General features: G+C 37.2%; 1 protein-coding gene across 1 annotated transcript in view; it reads right to left on the reverse strand.

Moving 5' to 3' along the window:
* Nucleotides 1-23,386, reverse strand: part of PTPRD (protein tyrosine phosphatase receptor type D) — a 325,556-nt gene that overhangs the window by 296,292 nt on the left and 5,878 nt on the right. The window lies entirely within an intron of this gene.

Below are 23,386 nucleotides of genomic sequence, written 5' to 3' on the forward strand. Positions count from 1 at the left end.
AGGGGCATGAGAGACTGTGGAGAGCCCATTTGAAAGCTATTGCTGTAGGAAAAAGGACAGTTTTCAATTAAGGAATCGGTAGCACAATGGAAAGACATGGAAGAAAAGAAGGATCACCGTGTAAGGTATGATGTGGTTTTGCCTAGGTCAGAAAAGGCAAGACCATGAAATAAGTCAAGGGAAATGCAGAAGCTTCCAACCTGGAGAACAGAGTAGAAGCCTGGTGAGGCTGCAGACTGCAAAGAGGACATGGTACCTGGGAGGGGAGTTTGTTGAGATGGGGAGAAGATGAAACCTCTTCTGGGACACACTGACACTGGTGGAACCACCTAAGCACAAGAGGTACTATTCTCAACCCTTGCCTAGTAGGAAACCAGGTGCACTTTTCTTCTACTTTCCCGCATGCTGCAGAGCACAATATGGCACATAAGAAGGGAGGTGGTTCCCATGTAAACTCTCTCACCATGACCATCAAGTGCCACTCCACACCTCCAGGCCAGCAGGCCAGGAGTTTTGCCTTTGAAGGGAAACAAGGTAACTTCTGTGTCCACAAGAAAATCCTCTAATCAGTTTTAGGCAGGTTACTATAGACAATGGCTAACCCAGGCGAGCTTGCCCCAGCAGGAAGCAAGAAAGTCTACAAGAATCAGTGCTACAGTCACTCCCATTTGGTAAAAACACTAAAATCCGGTCCTTAAGCTATAGTTCTTCCAACTGATACCAACCTGGAGCGATGCAGAAATTACTGAGAGGCATAGAGCCAGCCTGTGCCAACTAGATGTCTGTCCCAAAGACCATGGCTGGGTCCCAAATCAATCAACAGTAAGAAATGTGTTTCTGTTAGGAAATCAAAGCCTGGTGCATTTATGCCGCATCAGTTGGTATAATTTTCTGAAAACCTCATCTTCACTGGGCTAGTATCCAAAGTGCTGCTGGATGGGACAAGTGGCCCCATTCATTCAAGTCAACTTGACAAGTAGACAATAGTCCTCAATCCCAAATCAAGTGTTACTTAGTTGTCTTTGCTTTCACGTTGTCCAAACGGAATGCCATAGCCCTGATACTATATATCTTCATGTGCATAAACCATGGAATTTAAACTCTACCAAATGATGTATTAATTTTTTAAAAGATTCGCATTTGCTGTGGCACTATCATCTACTTTCTTAAGTATCTGTGTGAGTTTCTATGTCCATTACACAGCTTTTGTAGGAGTGATTGATTTTAGGGAAAACAGTTCTTCACAGGTGGGCACAGGTGCTTAAAACAATAGTATTTAATAATAACTCGACAAGTTTTTTCATCTTTAAAGTCTCTTTTGCATTAAAAGTTAGTATAGAAGTCAATTTTAGCTGCTTGTGTGTGTCTTTTCTCTCTTTCACTGGAAGTGTTTACACAATGTCTATAAAAATAACTCTTATGAAAATTATGTTTAAAAAGACACCAAACACCAAGAAAAAGTAAGTTCTGGTTAAAAGTTAGAATGGCCAACAAGTCTAAAGTGAATCTTGACTAAATGTGAAAAATATTCATTAAAGTAACTTTTCAAGAATATATAAATTTATGATTGTGTAATTCATACTATGAAATAGTTGTTTTCAAAATATTATACTTCCGATTACGTTGGCAACATTGATCCTTGCATAAGAGTTTTCATTTTATAAATCATTATGTATCATCCACCTATGGCTCTATACTGTTACTAGTTCAAATGAGACTAAATCTACTTCTAGGTGATAATCCTACAGCAACCCTGTCATGTGCAGCAAAGGCATCTTTGAGGGTGTTTGTGGCATGTGCTGTATGAGCTTGGTATGAAGAAGTCATTAACAATGGAATAAATTACAGTGCGTTATACAAGAGATTGCAGTGTAGCCTCACAGTGGTGGATCTATATGTTTCAACATTGAAACAGGCGAAATAATGTTATGTGAAAATAAAATCAAACTGCAGAACAATCTATGAAATATTGGTTAAGGCAAAACAAGATAAAAATTATAAGCCCATATGTATGCCTTCTACTGAAAAAGATCTGGAAAGATGGACAGCACACTGCCACCTCTGGAGAATGAGGTGATGAAGAGCACCTTTCATTGTTTCACTTCTGTATGGTTTGAAATAGGTGAAATGGTTTGAAAGAAAATGCATTTCTGTATCATTCACATATGCTTTAAAATTAAAAAGGATCATATTAAAATGAAAATAAACACAAGAAATTTCACATTATCTTCTATGAAAGACTATTAGTGTGGCTTACCAATTATCTCAGATGTGATTACTTAAAATACAGACTGAGGGTTCTAGAGGGGAGGGTGTGGAAGGATGGGTTAGCCTGGTGATGGGTATTAAAGAGGGCACGTTCTGCATGGAGCACTGGGTGTTATACGCAAATATTGAATCATGGAACGCTACATCAAAACTAATGATGTCATGTATGGAGATTAACATAACATAATAAAATTAAATTAAATTTTAAAAATTACAATAAATGACTTTGAATCAAGACAGCTCTATGATTAGCTATGATAGCACTGATAAGACTTACTAGAGAGTATTAGATATTATTAGATATTAAATTGACAGCAGGGTTATTAATATCACATCAAAAGCTAAGCTTTCGTATGTTTATACTCCCCATTCTATCAGTCAATAACACAACCCTAAGATATATTTGATTAATAAAGGGATTATATTTTACTTATCTCCTGTGTGTATGAGGGGGTATTTTAGTTTTCTATTACATCCAACACATAATCAGTATTTAACACACATGGCTTTTGAAAAACAAATGTAAAAATTATGGACACATCAAGACAAAGTTACGTAGCAGATGTTTTAAAGGACAAGTTGAGTTCTTTTGTCTCAATGATCTCACCCATTTTTGGAGGAAGAGAGGACAATTGGAACAGAAGGACTGGCCCTATCACTAACACTGCTGCTGAGGATGTGGACATTGTAACTGACTGACGCCTTCATCCTAGGGGTCAGGGAGACTATTCCTCTAGTGATTCTTTTTTTTTTTCTTTAACTAAAAATAAATCCAAGTGGGAATAAAGGCGGATTAGTATATTATAGCATCACAGAATCTCTGACATCATCGTGCCATGTTTTCTACCCAAAGCCTGAGTCCTCTGTCTCTCCAACACTCCCAGAAAATGATAACTCACCTCTACCTCCTAAAATGGCCCTGGTAATTTCAGGAAGCTGAGATCATTCCGGAGTTCTTTCTGGGACCAATCCAGAAATCTGCCACTTTCTGATCCTCATCGGGCTGTCTGAGCTAACATAAAATGAGTCTAATCCCTCTTCTACATGACAGTCAACAGGGACAATCACCAGCTTCAAAACTGGTTTAGTTATTTTTCTTAGGCCCCTGAGGGACCAGAAAAATCACATTTCCACATCTCAGCCCAACTGTCTTCTCTGCAAGAACTTTCTTAAATGAATAGTCTGTCTTAGAGACAGTTCCTATTCAAAGAAGAATATAGTTATTCCTGCAATATTTATTATTATTATTATTACGTTACGTTAATCACCATACATTACATCATTAGTTTTTGATGTAGTGTTCCATGATTCATTGTTTGGGTATAACACCCAGTGCTCCATGCAGAAACGTGCCCTCTTTAATACCCATCACCAGGCTAACCCATCCTCCCACCCCCCTCCCCTCTAGAACCCTCAGTTTGTTTCTCAGAGTCCATAGTCTCTCATGGTTCATCTCCCCCTCTGATTTCCCCACACTATTTTTTTCTCTAAAACATAGTAAAATTGAAGCTCTACATAGTTTGGTAAATCTGGAAGGCAATTAACCAGAATACAAGTTTCTCTTATTTAGTTTTTTTTTTTAATTTTTATTTATTTGCGAGAGAGAGAATGAGAAACAGAGAGATGAGAGGGAGGAGGGTCAGAGGGAGAAGCAGACTCCCTACTGAGCAGGGAGCCCGAGGTGGGACTCAATCCCGGGACTCCAGGATCATGACCTGAGCCGAAGGCAGTCGCTTAACCAACTGAGCCACCCAGGCGCCCTCTCTTATTTAGTTTTTGATACAGTATTATTATCTTTATTATACAGCCCTTTAAACACAAATATGACATAACTAATATTATGAGGAAACATGATTTATGTTTCCAGAAGTAGAAATGGCATTATACTGTGCTAGCCACAGAGTTTGTCCAGGACTTCATTACAGTATCCACTATTAATCTGTGTGGTGCCTTATCAGACTGAATACAGGCAAAAATATACCTGGTCATAAGACAATCAGACCTCTGAACTCATTACTCTTGTATTAATTACACCAACTGCATGAACTGGTCACCTTGTTTGACCTCAGATGGGAACATTCATGGTGGGTGACACAAATTTTTTGCAGCTCTGTGAAATGACCATCAAAGTGCCATGAGTATGAGTATTGATTTGGGGGTGACAAATAAATCTTAACAAGTAGGGGAATTCATAAAAATGGAATCCATGAATGATGAGGATCAACTCTAATAGAGAAGACAATCACACTTTTTTTTTTTTCCCCTTTAGGAGTGAGTCAATTCCATTTTCCTGTTTTTAAACAATGCTACAATGGAGAATTGTACAGTAGTCACCCTTACCTCTGGTTTTGCTTTCTGCAGTTTCAATTACCCACGGTCAACTGTGGTTGAGAAACGGACAATCCTTCTGACATTTCATCAGAAGGTCAGTAGTAGCCTAAAGCTACGTCACAACGCCTACGTCATTCATTTCACTTTATCTCATCATGTGGGCATTTTATCATTTTACATCATCCCAGGAAGAAGGGTGAGTACAATACAGTGAGTTATTTTGAGAGAGACCACATTCACATAACTTTTATTATAGTATATTGTTACATTCTATTATTAGTTATTATCATTAATCTCTTACTGTGCCTAATTAATAAATTAAACTTTATTTTAAGTATGTGTGTATAGGAAAAAAGAACATGGTTTATGTAGGGTTTGGGACTATCTGTGGTTTCAGGAATCCGCTGAGGGTCTTGGAACATATCCCCTGCAGATAGGTGGGGACTACTGTGCAATGTTTTCATATCCTTGCAAAGACTACTGCTGAAAGAAGTTTTTGCAAGGAAAAAGAGGGGGAATAGGGAACCTGGAAACTTGGGATCATGGACATCTAGGATGGCACTACATGATCAAATCATGTACAAGGACAGGTATTTCCTATGTTTGTCCGTTGGCCAAAGTGCAAGACAGGGGTGCACATCATTCAGTTCTGAGTAGCCCCAAACTCCACAAAGAATCCACACAGGGCAGGCAGCTCTCCCAAGGAAAGGGCCTCTGGCTTTCACACTTTCTAACTAAACCAGCTCAAGCCACTTTAGAGGAAAGGAGTGTCCATTCTTGAGACTTCTTTGCTCCTTCTTTTGTTTGGTTTGAAAATTCTTTCTCCATTTGAGGGAGAAAAGACTTTTTTTTTTTTCCTGCTTCTTTCACTGCCAATCTGCTGTCTTCATTGGTAATGTTCTGAGGGCTTTACAGAGACTGACATCTTAGACATTGCAGACCATTCTAACTCAGCTTAGCCGCTGAAGCTGAGCACAGCTGAGGAAAGCACTCAATTAGCAACTCCATCTTCAAAGGCTATATTATTCTCCCCTCAATACACATGTGTAACTCCCATTAGCATTAATGGGAGCTGTGGGAGCCCACCGCTCAGAGAATATACCTCCAAATCTATTTGCTTGATGAGCATGCAATTAAACCTTATGGCCCAAATTTTTCAAGGAGGGCATAGTAAGTACACCAAGTATTCACGCAAAATCGAGCGTGCTTACTCTGGTAAAGTAAGCTATCATTTCTATTTAAACATGAAAAAAGAGTGGTCCAAATTAGGCCTATTGTCATTTCATTTATCCTCTTACAGGTAGACAATGGCCTTTCATGGTGCTTTGGGGAAAAAAGTCACTCCTCTATTATAAAAAGTTTAGTTATATGTTTTCATAAGCATCACTTAACAGACTGGCCTCAGGGATAACAATGTCCAATAAGAACAAGATCATTTTAAGTGAATTTCCTACACACAAAATCCAGCATGGTACCTACATACATTCAGTGCCTTTTTGTGTCTTCTACTTAATAACTTTATTATAACTCAAAGTTAGGAAAAACCTGATTTGGCATTTAAAACAAAATCAATTAGAGAGGAAAATGCTTGCCGCAAATAATAAATGTGTTCTTATTGGGAAATAATGATTTTCATTCCTTTACCTCATTCCAAAGAGACTTGCTCAAAATTTTCAACATGGAATCAATACATATTATAGCTTCAATAAAATATCAATGTATGTTAGTTAATCTGTACTGCATCCATAATCTTGGTCATACCTCCATGGAAAAAATCCTTTTGACTAATTTAGTACCATTTAAATCATTCACTTTCTCCTGCCCACACACTTTCCCCAAACTTTTTTTTTTTAAAGATTTTATTTATTATTTGAGAGAGAGAGAGAATGAGAGAGAGAACATGAGAGGGGGGAGGGTCAGAGGGAGAAGCAGACTCCCTGCCGAGTAGGGAGCCCGATGCGGGACTCGATCCAGGGACTCCAGGATCATGATCTCAGCCAAGGCAGTCACTTAACCAACTGAGCTACCCAGGCGCCCCACTTTCCCCAAGCTTTAAAGAGAAGGTTATAAATAAGAACTTTGCTATTTTATAAAGAAGAGTTAATTAAGCAACTTTAAACATATAGAAGTGAATTACTGATCTAGTATTGGCATATATTATAATCTCCTTTAGGATGAAATATAGTATTCAGACTTTGTAATTATTTCAGAAATTAAGGAGATCTTAGGTACTGGATCATAAATACTAATCAAACAAAGTGCAATAGGCCAATTAACTTGTCAAAAAGACAACAGAGTCCCCACCGAGCTTACCAGAATGCTGAGATGTTAGGAAAGTTTCCAAATTTAACCTGGTAGAGGAGCTAGGTGAATATCCCCCCTTTTAAAATTTCATCAAATATGCGGTCTTCATAACAACATTTTGTATTGATATTTACTTAACACTTTGCCTTACGAGGATGACAGCAACCATCTTTCCATGCAATTTCATAAGCCAATATGTTAAAGAATGGAGCATCTCAAAATTGAACACAGTGATGCCTTACTTCAGATCCTATGGAAGACTGAATAAAGAATGATAAACATAGGGTGCCAGGGTGGCTCAGTCGGTCAAGCATCTGCCTTCAGCTCAAGTCATGATCTAGGGTCCTGGAATCCAGCCCGGCATCGGGCTCCCTGCTGAGCAGGGAGTCTGCTTCTCCTTCTCCCTCTACCTCCTTCCCCTGCTCATGCTCTGTCCCTGTCTCTTTATCTAAATAAATAAATAATTTATTTATTTAAATAAATAAAATCTTTAAAAAGAAGAATGATAAACATACATGAGATTCTCAATCATGGTCTATGGTTAACAGAATTATTAGTGATGGCAAATGTGAAAAGGAATTTACTGTTTCTCATCAAAAAAGGTTGCGGATTGTTTCTATCATACCTGTAACCTGACTCAAATTGAGATATCCTATCAGTTTGTCTCCTACACAGAGCCACCTTTCAAGGGAGAGAGATAACTGTTGGTTTTATTACAAAAGTCTATGTAGTTTCCTTCTTAGTTTTTTTGTTTTGTTTTGTTTTTATTTCCCCTCTGAATTACTCTGGTTAAACCTGGCAACAATTTAGGTGTGTTATTAATCTTCCCGGAGTGATTTTGTCCTCTGTGTTGCTGAGACTACCTTCACCAGGTGATCCAAAACTTATCCAGAGCTTCAGCGGGCACATACGCAGCCACCTCTTATTTAGAAATAATTTCGTTGGTAATGGTTTAACTGGAGACTAATATTGTACAAGACGACATTTAGTCAAACACCCTTATAAGCACAACCATCCCCTACTTTCTGTAGCTTTTGTCCAAAATATTCATCTTTAAAAATACTTTTTCTTAAACATGGTCCCTCTTTATAAAAGAAATAAATATATTTCCATCTAGAATTCATGAAATTTAGGTGCCTCATGAGAATGTAAAGCAAATTGATGGCTACTGATTACAATTATCTAAAATATTTGTGGAAAGGGGGCGCCTGGGTGGCTCTGTTGGTTAAGCGACTGCCTCCAGCTCAGGTCATGATCCTGGAGTGCCGGGATCGAGTCCCACATCGGGCTCCCTGCTCAGCGGGGGGTCTGCTTCCCCCTCTGCCCTCTTCCCTCTCGTGCTCTCTGTCTCTCATTTTCTCTCTCTCTCAAATAAATAAATAAAAAAAATCTTTAAAATATTTGTGGAAAGAAGGGAGAGAGGGAAGAAAGAATGGAAAGAGGAAAAAGAGAAGGGAAATGTCTACTCAGCGCCACTGATAAGGGCTGGTCTATGAAGTACCTTCTTATAACCTGAGGCAGCTGAGAGTTGTATAGTTCTCAGGAGAAGGAACTGCAGTATCATTCTGGAGAAACATCTGATGACTGCTCACCAAGTGACTGTGCAAAACCTGTTATATGGAGGTTATTTATTTCTATTCCTAATTACTAGGCTACAGTCAACTTCAGATATGTCACTCAAGCAATTCCAACTTGTAAAGCTTACCTGACATATTATTTCAACAACTCTTTGAGTGTACGCTCTGTAGCACCCGTTTTATAGGTGCTGGGCATACAAGCATGGATAAGTCAAACACAACCTCTCCCTCATGAGATAAGCAACATCAATTTCAGTCCCATTTAAAAGTACCCAAAACATCCAAATTGTAGTCATTGAAGAACCAAAATAATAATAAACTGAGTGAATAAACATTCATAAAAAGAAGCATTTCTCTATGTGTCTGTGTGCATGCACAAAAGGGTAATTCAATTTTTTCTGCTCTTCATCTTCAAACTCTTTTGCAAAAGTTGCCATTAAAAGGCAAATGATGGGGCAATGTCAGCACAGAACATACTCAATAGGGAATAACTAACTAGAGAACTAAAGATGTACCTTCTTTGAGTCTTGTTGATTTTTTTTTTTTTAAATACTAACTCTGAAACTGGTAGGTTGTTCCACTTAAAGACCTTGATTTTAAATTGCCATTTCTTTTTACACCCAATTAAACTGTCAGTGTAATGAAGAATTGTCCAACTGAGTAGAACTGTGAGGATCCTTCTTACTGCTGCTTTCTGTAGTCTTAATTTGCAGATGCTTTTGCCTAAAATAAGAATTTAAAGTCACCTCCTCAACAATAAGACGTGTAAAGTTTCCACCAACTGCTGTTCAAGACAGTGAAAGAACACTTACTGCACAAAATAGCCCTCTGTGGGGTATAGCAAAGAGAATATTCTCCTATAACAGTTAAGATATTTGAGCTCTGAAAAAGAGATTACCATGCCCCTGACTCTCTGATAAAGACTGAATAAAGACTATTAAATACAAAGAGCTTGGTATTTTCCAATTAGCTCAGCAATTCTAATAACTGATAATATTCAAGAAGAACAAACAAAACTGACTCTGGACTATTGATTTTCCTGAAAACATATTGTTTACAAAGTCATGAATGGTGCTCAAAGATTCTCTGAACAATTCTCTTAGTGAAGGAGGACTATTTTCTTGTTATCTCCATCAACCAGAGATTTTAAAGGGAAAGTCAACTCGGTTCCAACAACTGACATGACCAGTGCCGACCTTCTATCTTCCCATGGTTACCTCAGACAGATATTTAGGAAGCACTCCTGCAATCAGCCTTCTGGGGTCCTTAAATCTTCCTTAAAGTGAACACTTTTTAATACATTTTCTTTGCATCCATCCCTTATATTCCACACCACCCCACCTTTTCATGTTCTCACAGCTCTCTTTCTACCCTTGTTAAGAAGAAACTCAAGGATGATGAGAAAATGGCCCTAAACAACCAACCCAGTGGCCCTTCTCACGACCATTAAAATATTTGTCCCATGTTCTCATTCTTGTACTAGGGATCCAAAAAAATCAATCCCTCTTACTCATCCATATAACTTTATATTCAACTGTACCCTTTGCAATACAGCACCAGAGGGCAACATGAAGCAGTGAACAGAAAAAAGGATTTGGAGTCAGAAAACCTGGTAATCAACTACATTTAATATCTATGAGATTTTGGTCAAGCAAATTTTAAACTTTGGTCCCTGTGAATTGGGACCATCCCTTGGTAGTCCATCATGTTCTTAGCAGTCTTCTCTTTCAAGGTTAAAGATCTTTCTGGATCTAATAGAGGGAATGTCTACATACTAAAATTCAGACATCCCCAAACTGACTTGCATGCTTGGTGATTATTAATTCTGTAGGAATATTCTTTTTCTTTTTTTTTCTCTTTCTTTTTCTCTCTTTTCTCTCTATCATTCTTCCCTCCCTCCCTCCCTCCTTTTTTCCTTCCTTCCTTCCTCCCTTCCATTCTTTCTTTCTCTCTTTCTCTTTCTTTCTCCATCCAATATTGAGAAAGGGAATCTGAAAATCTTTTAAATATTCAGTTTAGAGATGAACTCTTGAAGGAAGCAGCCCCCACCACACTCCTGCACTTCTCTGAATTTTAGTAAGTAATGACACCAAATGTTAGAACTAGATTATATTAAAATAAGGAATACATAGTGTCTTGCAGAAAGGATTATTTTTGCCTCAGTGATAGTGGCAGTGGTGATATTCATATGGAAGAAGCAATGGAAGACCGGCCTTTTAGGATGGAGGAGTAAGAGTGACCAGATTAAGTCTGGTTAGTACATGGAACCCCTGTGTAAATTGCACAGCCACCCTGTTCCGGGAGAGAGCAGTCTGTACTCACCGCATGAGTACAACTGTACGTTCAACAGAAGAGGAAGAAAACAAAGCTAACATAGTCTTCATAAATTTAGGAACTCAGGATTATAAACACTGGCCAAATCCTTTTAATTCCATGCTAATCAATGGAGGGTGAGTCAGGGAAGACATTAGCTCTTCCATGTTAGACTTAACATCCGTGCATGCATATGGACAACTATCTTTTTTTTTAACAATTATATGTAAAACAGAATGCAGATCTTCTTTCCCTTGGTTTTATCTCTGGCAGAGCTAGATTTTAAAATGTCTGAATAAAATTTTAGAGACTTACTATATGAAAATGAAAGCAAAAATATTACTTTCACAAATTTTAGAAAAAAAAAAAAACATAAAATCAACTGCACATACTCCTGAGCCCTCCCAGGGCTTTGATAGGCACTGTGCAAGCAAGGGCCTTGACAATGAGGCTTCCCATGCCAGATTACTTCTTCTCTACCATTCCCAATAGATTTTCTGGCACCAGAAAACAGTGATTGTTTGGTGAGGGTCTCTGACCAAGGATTTATTACTGAAGGATACAAGAAGAATGGTCCCTGAGCCTGATCAATGCCGTTTCATGTAGATAGTCAGGCTTGCTTGAAACATACTATCAACATTTTTTGTTTCTTTTTAAATTATCAGAGCCATATTTTAAACATGTTGATAGGGAACTAGGACAAGACTAGCCCAAACTCCAGTCTTTCTGGGCAAAACCCCAGTCCTTCAGGCTAGCATTAAACATCTTCCTTGGTTCTTTGTCATGGGTTTATGGTAAATTATTGTGAAAAGTAATTTAAGTCAGAGTGGACTCTTTCTCCTAGGCGATGATTTATCTTTTTGTAAGCTGAGATGAGGGAATTCCATTTGCTGTTGAGCCAGTGAGTGCTAACTTTATTAATGCATCTTTGCCACAAAGATTAATGGGACCCCTCAGTAAGTCAACGGTAGCACTTGATGTCAGTTTACAACAGGCTTGGCAATACCTGTAAATTCAGATCTGTCATCATAAGATATAATGACATACATAAAATCAGAGTGTAAACAGAAGATATGGTAGGGTATAGGGCTCCAACCCAAGCTGTTAGGCCTTCCAAAGCAACGTATCCACGAATGTTCCTATTTTGGAGTATATGCTAATGACTTTTCCTCAGGGGTAAAAACACCTAACCTCTCATTTTTTTTTAATAAATAAATATTTTATTATGAAAATCAATTTTGTTTAATGAAGTCTTCTGAAGGGGAAAATGTTTTAAGATATTTTATTAAAATCATTTCATATTTAGGTATGCTTTGTCATCTCCACCTAGAGCAAAAAGGAGTCATAAAAAATGGTAAGTGCAGCCATAGTAAAAAATCCCTTTTACTATTAGTTGGGAGAGAAACAAATGGGAATATTACTTTGAAGGTAATTTTTATTGCATCATATTTTCTCAAAACCTAAGCAAAGTATACCCCAAATCACGCTACGAATAAAATATAATTTTCCCTCAGAACATTTTTACTCATCAGAAAAAAAGGTGAGTTTAATTTTTCTGTCAGTTGAGGCTTCATATGTCAAACACATCTTACATTTCACAAACCTTACTGTCATATTGATGGAATACTCAAAGAGACATTAGTTTTTACGCAGGTACTAGCTTAGAAAGGTGTAAGCTGAATTCCTGTGAACACACTTCTAAAAACAGACTTCATTATTCCCAACCACAGTATTTTATAACTGCTTTGTCATTTTAACCAAAATTATGGTTTCTCGTCAAGCTATTGTAGCTTCCTTGAAGGCAGGTGGTAGTAAAGTCTTTTCCATCTTTTTATTCCCAGCCCTTAACACAATCCCTGGGATAAGGGAGAACCATATCATCAAATGAATAAATTCATGAATAATACAAATTGCTTCTCATGCATTCTGTGCCTTTTCTAAATGCGGAAGCAACATAAACATATTCAGTTATTGCTCAGTTTTTTCTTTTGTTTTTAATAAAACCTGAAATGAAGTAGTTCTGGAAGAAAACAAAATATTTAGAAACTTCTTTGTTAAATTTGTCATTTGTTCACTCAATCAACAAATATTTACTGAAAATTTATAACGTGTCAAGCATCACACTGTGTGCTAAATCTTGAACAAAACAAAGTCCTGCCCTCTTGAAACCTCCAGTCTAAGCATGAAGATAACTCTGTTTAAGATGAAAGAAAGGCTTTATCTCATTTTCTTTAAATACACTCCTCAATCACTTACGAGAGGATGACATTCAAATTTCAACAGCTCTGTGGAGCCCAAGTAGTCAGTTGGTGGCTCACCCGTCTAGACCACAGGATTATTTAGTGGACAAGGCAGCCTGACTTAACAACTATAAAATTATGTGTCTTTCTAGACTTAGAAAGATGGTTTGCCTGCACCAGAAAATTCTTCACACACACAGCAGTGATCTTTAATCAAAATAATTTAAAATTATTTATTGATAATTTTAATAGTAGTACTGGTGGTAATAATATTGGTGAGGATAATGATATTCACCACAATGACTCACATTTACTGAGGGCCTAGCACTTTGCTAAAAAGCTTTATGAAGATCATCATCTGTGATCATTCTCTCAGGTTTAGGGAGCAATTTTTCTTATTCTCTCCACTTGACAAATAAAGAAGCTGAAGCTCAGAGAGGTTGAGAAAAGTGTACATAGCAACAGAGCAAATAGTGGAGTCAGGATTTGAACTCAGATCTGTCTGCTGGCAGAACCTGAACTCATACCCAAACTTTCTATCACCTGCTACACCAAAGGTGGTAGCCAAGATACTCGAAAAGACAAAAACAAAAGCCAAGCGAACAAAAACCTTTTCTATTACTTATTTAAATATTGATATGATATATAAGATTTTCTTTTTTTAGATATTATTTATTTTTTTTAAGATTTTATTTATTTATTTGACAGAGAGAGAGTGAGAGAGCACAAGCAGGGGGAGCTGCAGGCAGAGGGAGAAGCAGGCTCCCTGCTGAGCAGAGAGCCCGATGCGGGGCTCAGTCTCAGGACCCCGGGATCATGACCTGAGCCGAAGGCAGACACTTAACCGACTGAGCCACCCAGGCATCCCTTTATTTATTTATTTTATTTGACTGAGAGAAAGAGAGCAAGCAGGGAGAGGGGCAGAGGGAGAGGGGGATAATCTCAAGCAGTCTCTGCGCTGAGCACAGAGCCCAACATGAGGCTTAATCTCACCTCTCTGAGCCGAAACCAAGAGTTGGATGTTTAACCAACTGCGCCACCCAGGCACTGTGATGTATGAAATTTTCCTACTTCTTCTAAAATATATAACTAATGATGCTCATTTTCATGGACATTAAAAACAATTATAGGTTTTTATCTATTCTGCGACCTAGGACAGTCCAGTGTAATAGAACTGAGGTCATATTTTAAGTATGACCCTAGTCTGACAGAGGCAGTCCAAGCAATTGTATACTAGGTACCAATGTGCAATCATTCTGAAGACTATGGAAATATGTGTTAATACAACATTAAGCACAAATGTAAGAGGGAAAAAATGAAGTTAAAATTCTTGGTATTGCATATTAGAGATCATTGCACTAATACTTAATCTTCAGTCATTCCAAATAACTTGGTGACACATGCATGGTTTCAGACTCTCACATCACCTTATTTCCATGTGCAAAGCCAATTTTAAGTCATTTATGCTAAGCAGTGTTTTATAAGCCATAGCAAACTTCTTTTCCAGGATAGCTGATCTTCCCTTTCCATCATCACAGCCATGCATTCACTTCATGAATATTTATTGAATTACTGTGTGCCAGGCACGGTCCTAGATGCTGGAGATTCAACAGCGTGCAAGAGGGCTAAACCAAACAGCTCGGCTTCAAATGAACAATGAAGGGAGAAGGAAGGAAATTACGATTTTTCAGCAACTTTTGTATTTGGATCACTGTGCCACAGGCTTTATACATATATGTCATTAATTTCTAAAAACAGCTCTAAAACATAGCTAGGATTATCCTCCACTCTAAAGATGAGGAGCTTCAAGTTTAGACTCATGTAATGTGTCTAACCCCATAGAGTCAGAAACAGTAGACCCTTGATATGAACCCTTGTCTATCTAGCTACAAAGAACATTCCCTTTCCATAGTAGTTCCCTCTGTTTCAACTAACCCTCTTTGTAGTTCGCATTCTGTCTGTCTGGATTTCTACTTCTCAAACTCACCTTCCATCCTACAATGGCCATTGGAATAATGATCAATTTCTTCCTTTGTAAGTAAAGTGAGATTAATTACTGCCCAAATGGTCTTTTACTACATCATATGTGTTTACACAACAATATCTATATATCCTTTCTTTATATGTATACACTCATTCCACAAATATTTGTTGGATGCCCAGTAAATCCTAGGAATATTTCTAGGCCAGAGAGAAACGCAATGGAACTTATAGCAAAGGGGGGAGGGGCACATATAATAAAAATTTCAAGAAATGGAGTATAATTTCACATAGTGGCAAGTGCTATGAAGCAAATTAAACAGGGCATACATACACTATATGTAAACATTGCATGTACAAAACACACACAAAACACATGCACATATCTATGTACACAAATATACCTCCCCAACAGAACTTTTGGGTTAACTATACAATGTATAAGTATTGATAATTAATAACTAACTTTATTAAGGGCCCTAAAATTGTATATTATGTAATAGTTTTCTACCATCATTGATCTTCTAGTTATCTGATAAATGATAGATCTGTGAATATCCAAGGATTTAAACAAACACACACACAAACAACAACAACAAAAAAGGTGTGCATGTCCATTGAAAACTGTTAATATTGATTTGCCAGTCTCATTCATGATACACAGCTTCATTCTTTAAATAGCCCTTTTGGTGTTATACTTTAAAAAATGCAGGATCTCTTCTGGGAAAACCCAAACTGGTATCAAATTCATCATCTGAACATGCATATCATAAAGCCTGAGAAAAAATTTAACAGGGCTATACTTGGGGTCTATTAGTTAGAAAAAAACTTTTTCTATCTATTAGATCTATTAGTTAGAAAAAAACCCATTGTGAGAAAATATGTATTTAATGCAAGGGTGAAGTTTAAAAATCAAGGAGAAGCTTAAAGATACAAACAAAAAAAAAAAAAGGAAAGCTTTGACATGTAAATTAAAACACAATTTCATTTAGAAAGACCATAGATAAGACAGTTTTTAAATCTTCCTGTTATTTAATAAAATATATTAAGGAAATTAGGATGCATGTCATCATACTTGTGTTTAATGTGGCATTAATTCACAAGTCATTGTTTGTTTTTAATAAGATAAAATAAGTTACATGCTCTTTTAAGAAGATATGTAATTAGGATTTTGATAATTAAACCCTAGATGGGGCATTTGGTATATGTATGCCCTAAATCCCAATAAATTATGCATGCACAACTTTTAAAACTACATCTTAATTAGTAGCTTAAAATAAAACTAATTTTGAAAGCCAGGAAATTGATTTTTTTTAATTGTTCAACTTTTATCAATGAAAGTCAACCAAATATTCAGTCTTCAATTATAAACATCAATTATGCATAAAGGACTGTGAATTGCATGCTAAATTACTTTAAGTATTTTAGCAAACCCCTTTGCAAATTTCAACTCATATAGAGACAGTTTATGTTAACTTAGTCACATGATTTCTTGCTTGTGTAGTTTGCTCGTTTTAGCCAATGAAGTATGTCCCAACCTCATTTTCTTTTATTACTCCTTTTTACTTCTACTCTATTCTGAGGTACTATTGTCTATACCCACCTGTGATGGTTAATTTCATGTTTCAACTTGAATGGGCCGTAAGATGGTCAGATAGTTGGCCAAAGCTTATTCTGAGTGTTACCGTAAGGGGTTTGGATGAGGTTAACATTTAAATCAATAAAGCCAGTAAAGCAGATTGCCTCTCCTAATGTGAGTGGATCTCATGCAATCAGTTGAAGGTCTGAAAAGAATAAAAAGGATGACTCTCCTCCCGGTAAGAGAATTCCTCCTGCTTAATTGCTTTTGAAATGGGACATTAGCTTATTCCTGTCTTCAAACTCATCCTGAAACCTTGGCTCTTCCTGAGTCTCAAGCCTGCTAATCTTCACACAGTATCATCAGCTGTCCTGGGTCTCCAGCTTACTGATTCACCCTGCAGATCTTGGGAGTGGTAACCCTTCTTAATAGCATGAGCTATCTCCTTATATTGAATCATAACTCCATTTCTGTGGAGAACCCTCTTATATCTACCACCAAATATTTAGCAATTTCTTACCTATGCAACTAGGTTCATGAAGCTTTTCTCTATCCCTAACACTTTCTCACACTTGTTCTGCCTGATAAAATCCTACATTCTTTAAGCCTCAATCCAGAGGTCTCTTCCCTCCCATTATGTATCATCAAGGTAGGACTTTTCCACACTTCACACACCCATGGCACATTAGCACTTGTCTTTCATGTCATACTTGTCTGTGGCTGATCAGCTGAAAGAAAATTGTTCTTCCAGGAAAATATCTTTTATAAGTACATCAAAAGTAAATAACCTAAGGGCTAGAATACATTGTCACAGTGTAATACAGCAGTGATTATTTCTGACTGGGTGAAACCCAAAGAAAATCTTAGCGGTATGACCAAGAAAAAAAATCATTTCAAGCTCTCTAGACCTTGGTTTCTTACATCAAAAATAAGAGATTTGGCTTGGTAAATACCAAATTCCCTCCCAGATCAACATTTCCACAGTGCCATTAATATCCAATCAATAGTAAATACAGGACTTAATATTCATTTTAAAATCGTTAAAAATAATAGGAAGCCAAAAGAAAAAACAAATTGTCCTCACTTAAATGCAATGATTTACAAGTGCACTCATTCTCTCTGAACCCTTTAAGACATAATCCCAGTGTGGAAAAACTAGTGATAAGGATTCAAAGAAAGCACCATGCATCACCAACAGAATGGTCCTTAAATGTCTGATCACAAGGAAACATGAAAAAGCCTCAGCTCACAAGTGCACCTTATCCCAAATGTTATCAGTTTTCATGTCTCTCCTTACAATGGTCTCCCATGGACCTTTGCACATGGGCTCCTGCCTCGATGAACACTAACATGTAAAGAACACTTATTTTTAAGTACTCAAGATCACACTACTGGAAGTCCGAAGGTTCTGTGTACTCACATGGCTCTGCCCACCACCACTTTTCAGCAAGGAAGTGGAGTACACAGGAAGTCTTTATTATGTTGTTATCAATATATTCCAACTACTCAACTAGTTTATAAGACACTCAGGACCATAATTGTCAGCAAGTTTGTTCTGTGTTGGCCACCCTTCTTTTTGTTTCATAAAAGGAATTTCATAAAAATCCTTTTGTGTGACAGTCAAGCAGCTGTGCTTTGTTCTTTAATGTTCCTAGCCTGGATCCCCAGCCGCGACCACTTTATAACATAAACAGCAAAGTACCATTTTCACAGCAGGGACAACTGTGTTCATCTTCAAAAAGAGGCATTAATAAAATGAGACTGTAATGAACATGCTAATTCTGATCACAGAGTACTGCACAATGGTGGAGAGCATTGACTGCCTTCTCCCTGAAAGATTGTAAAAGTTGTTTTTTTTTAACAACTGCTATAATGGCTTACATTTTTTGAAACCAACATATTATGCAAACATTTCTCTCCATTTCCCAATGAAATGCCTTCTCTGTCTCATCCAACTGCTCACTGTGTGTTTTACTATCTCAGTTACAGTCACCTTCAGGGAGCATATTTTTTCCATCTTGCAAAAATTGGCTTCTGAAATAGGCATGTCACTGAATCATAGGAAGCTAAAGAGAAATCTCAGTGATCCCAGTCCAGTGTCTTTGCCTTCTCTGTACATGTGAAGATAAAAAAAAATAATAAAAAAATGAAGATGAAGAACAGGGAAGTAGGGAAGTTAACATATTTGCTCAAGATGCCACAGCTATTTTGGGACAGAGCCAGAGTTAGAACTCAAATTACCTGACCGAAACTTGGGAACTTTGTATATTGTCTTATGTCTTGATGGTGACCATTCATAAATTAGGATGCATTTGTGTGGAGTAAACATAAGTATCATTTCATAAAATACATCTGCAAAACTAGGTAAGTTGTCTCATATTTGCTTATTTTTTTAGGCAATAATTTTACTTTATACGTTCTGTCAAAAAGCTAGTTTCCTGTAAGTAGGTAAAAGCAACACTGTTATATATTATACCCTGTTTTGTTGTGGTAGTGCTGGTGATATTTTGGTGGCAGTGTTATTCGAGAATGAGCAAGTCTCCATAAATAATCCGCTAAGCTTAAAAAAAGAATGTATTACATGCTGCTTTGGATGACAATAATACATGTATTTTCTGAATACTGTTTGAAAAATATCTAAATTCAAGAAACATGACATATAGTCAGACAAGTAGATGCAAAATTTAGTAATATCTCACTTTCCCTTCCCAGTGACTGGTAACATGTACCTGAGAGAACATTTTCATCCCCAGTTATCATTATATAAATTTATACTACAAGACTTATCCCTGACGAACTTTGGTCAGTAAGACATTATGATCAGTGAGGCGCTTGGGTGGCTTAGTCGTTAAGCGTCTGCCTTCGGCTCCCAGGTCATGATCCCAGGAATCTGGGATCAAGCCCCGCATTGGGCTCCCTGCTCCTTGGGGAATCTGCTTCCCCCTCTCCCACTCCCCTGCTTGTGTTCCCTCTCTCGCTGTGTCTCGCTGTCAAATAAATAAATAAAATCTTAAAAAAAAAAAAAAAAGAAATGATGACCAGTGAACCAAAGATTCAGAAAGAACTAAATCCATTTGGATAATGATCCTCTTCTTAAAGCACCCTATCTGGTCATACTTGTGCCCTTGAAAGCCTCATTTGTAATCTAAAAACCTTCCAATTCTACAATTAGGCAAGTCTCAGCCCTTAATAACCTCTCAATGACATCTGAAGCCTTGACTTAAAGTTCTGCTCAAGAGGGAAAACATGTGTACGACAGATACACACATCAGCATCCTCAAGTACTGCAGAACAAGGGAGCTGGTTTTTGTTTGTGTTTCCACAGGCAGGGCAGCCAAAAAAATTAAAATATGACCTAGGGGCCGTACTGCATTCAACTCCCCATTCTCTTACTACTTCTTCTATGAATTATGGTGCACAGTGTATAAGTGGTAATTGCCTAAATATCTCATTCCAGGGCATGTTCAGCCTGGGCTTGTAGTTATCCTTCCTTATGAAAACAGTTTTTCAGAGTGAGGGTAATTTGAAGCTAGCTACAGAGGGAAGGTTTCCCCTGAAATACTCCCTTTAATGCACATGGGTGGTCAGAATATTATTTCACTGTCCTCTGCATTAGCCACAAAGTTCAGATGTCTAAATCTCCAATTAATTAGGTTCTCTAGTAGCCTGTATGAAATAAATTAGTGATCTCCATCCAGTCCACTTAGACAAAATCCATCATGACAGTTGGCACATTTTTGGCATTGTCAGCAAAATAGGGAAAAAGTAAATGAGCCATGTGGATGAAATGGGCATCTGATGAGGGCTACTGACTGAAGGTGTACAGCAGTTTCAGCCAACGGCAGAGCACAGAGCTTGAGTGTCTGCCAAAGTGATCTGCAAGAGCAAGTGAACTTAAATGGGCACAAAGCTCATCAAGTGTAGTATGAAACTCTTCACATTCATTTTAATTAACTGTGCACCATGTTCATATTCTATGAATGTGATTTTACTACTGGAATATGTTGTCAAGACTATTATTAATAGAATTATAAATAGTTATTTAGAAATTTTAAACCAGGAGGTAACCCTAGGGAACAAAGATAATTCCCAACCCATTTATTTCATCCCACAGGGAGATATGGAAACTATTCTAAGTTATGTTTAGACTACTTTTCCATTATCCAAAATACCTTTGAGTTTTTCTCATGAAACATTTCCAAAATTGCTAAACATAGTCTTTAAAAAAAAGGTTTAATTATCTTTACTAGAATCATAGATTTTCATACAAATGTACTTACATATGACAGCTATTCACACAGAAAGCCAAGATATTAAAATTCTCACATGTATTTGTTTTATAGAGGAGCTTGTTGAATAAAAGTAGGTAAGGTGGGGGGCCCTAATCAACTGGGAGGCAGGAAAACATAAATCCATGTGAAAGTCTAAGTAAAATAATATTTTCGTCCCAAGTTTTTGCTAATCTCTTCATCAATGCATAAAGATTAAATCAAGCCAAATGACTTGTCACTGTTTCCTTTTAAGCGGTGAATTCAAGGAAGTCAGAAGGTAAAGAAAAAAAAAAACAAAAATTTTTGGTAAATTTTACTTTATTATACCTTTGTATTACACTTCCTACATAACAGCATTAGTTCTAAACTAGGTGAAGAAATGAAGATTAAAATTTTAAAAGAAGATCAACAAATGAGTCTGCGTTTGTTTCATATGTGAACACCTGAAGAAATTATTCTACAATTTCAGATCTGCTAAGTTTATGTGAACACATATATGTATATATATATGTACATATATTTTGAAGTACATGTTAGAGTCTTCATAAACATAGTCACTAAGACTCCTTCCAGTTCTAAAATCTGACTTCTGGGCGCCTGGGTGGCTCAGTTGGTTAAGCGACTGCCTTCGGCTCAGGTCATGATCCCAGAGTCCCTGGATCGAGTCCCGCATCAGGCTCCCTGCTCGGCAGGGAGTCTTCTCCCTCTGACCCTCCCCCCTCTCATGTGCTCTCTCTCTCATTCTCTCTGTCTCAAATAAATAAATAAAAAATCTTTAAAAAAAATAAAAAATAAAAAAATAAAATAAAATAAAATAAAATCTGACTTCTAACTCCCATTTGCTCTTTTTCCCCCATCTTATTCTTGCCTGAGAGATTTTAGTCTTTCCGTCACCTTTTCAAATCTTCATTTTTTTTTAAGATTTTATTCATTTATTTGACAGAGAGAGATCAAGAGAACACAAGCAGGGGGAGCAGCAGAGGGAGAGGGAGAAGCAGGCCCCCCGCCGAGCATGGCTGCCTCTTCCACACTCTGGGAGAGTCACTGTATCTGACCAGTTTTTATGTTTGCTTCTAGGTCCTGAGTCTTGCACTATAGAAGTAGTGCTAGAATTCTCACCTTTATGCAGAAAGCTTATCTAGCTCTTCTTACTTTCATTTTGTTTTATATAGGCCTATGTGCTGCTGTAGAGCTAAAACTCCAGCCCTAAAGCATATAGTCCTTTTGGTTATTATCTTGGGTTATGAGATTATAAATTGTCCCTCCTCTGGAGAGTCTCTCATTGTTTTTCACACCTGGAAACTTCTTTCTTGTTTGCAAGCCTAATCATGCATTCCGTTTTATTTTCAGATATTTTATCAACATCTCAACGTGTTTATAGGAGGATGAGAACTTTGTATATAAACGTAACTTCTCATAATGGGCAGAAATGTAGCTCAAATCTGACTTACTTGTTTTTAAGCATCATTCTGTTACATGCATTTAAAAGATCTATAACCAGTTGGTCAGTATTTCTCCTGAGACTTAGTAAGATATTTACAATATTTGAAACATATTTTAAGATGTGTAAGTAAATAATCTCATTTTCTAGGCTTCTTGGATTAACTAATTGATTTTGATAATCAAAGATTACCAAAGATCTAGAAGGAAATGTTTTTGATTTTGTAAAACATACAAAGTAAATACATCCCACAATGGGAAAAAAACGGAGTGGAGAACAAATGTTCTTAACCCATGTTATATTCCTCTGTGGTAATGCAATTTTGATCCCTTTTTTCCACTTCCCTTAATCTTAAAAAAGTCTATTCTCATAAGTGGTGGAATCAAGCAAAATGAAGTTCAAAGCAAAACACAATGAACAAACAAAAGTGTGCGTGACAGAGAAAGACATAAAGGCACAGAAGTGTTAGTCTGGAGTGTCAAGTACTAGGTAGCCAATTCGGACAATATTCTTATCTCTTCACAAAATGTTGATGCAGAGATACACAACTGAGTATTATTAACCACCAGCCTTTATTCTCTAGTACTGCCATTCTAAAGAAAGTCTAGAAAGCAGACCCACTGTATTGGAGATCTGGCAAGTCATCTCATACTTTGGTCAAACTGTGTAAGCCACATAGCAGGAAACACAGCAGGGGGCTGTTTCCACTCACTTTGCCTTAACAGATGTTAGTTCAAGAAATATAAAAGACTGAAATAAAAACATACTTTTTGACATAAAGACGTAAGGTGCCTTTGTTTTTCTCAATTCCTCCATTTATGAGGAACTCATCTTTAGGTAGAAGATGTTCCTTTAATTTTGCAAACATCAGTGTCAACTGTGGTAATCTGTAAAAAGTAGTGGCCCACCTTGGTGCAAACAACCTTGTATATACAAGCAATGTTAACAAGAAAAGACTAGCATGTCCTGTTTCTTTTCTAGGTACTCTATCAAAAATCATAATGGTATTTGGCATTGGAAATTAGTACTTCTCTGAGATTTTCTTTTCTCTCCCTGGATAGCATTCTTCAAGCCCCATGAGA

The sequence above is a fragment of the Neomonachus schauinslandi genome, chromosome 13 (genome assembly GCF_002201575.2).
Source record: "Neomonachus schauinslandi chromosome 13, ASM220157v2, whole genome shotgun sequence".
Taxonomy (NCBI): Eukaryota; Metazoa; Chordata; class Mammalia; order Carnivora; family Phocidae; genus Neomonachus; species Neomonachus schauinslandi.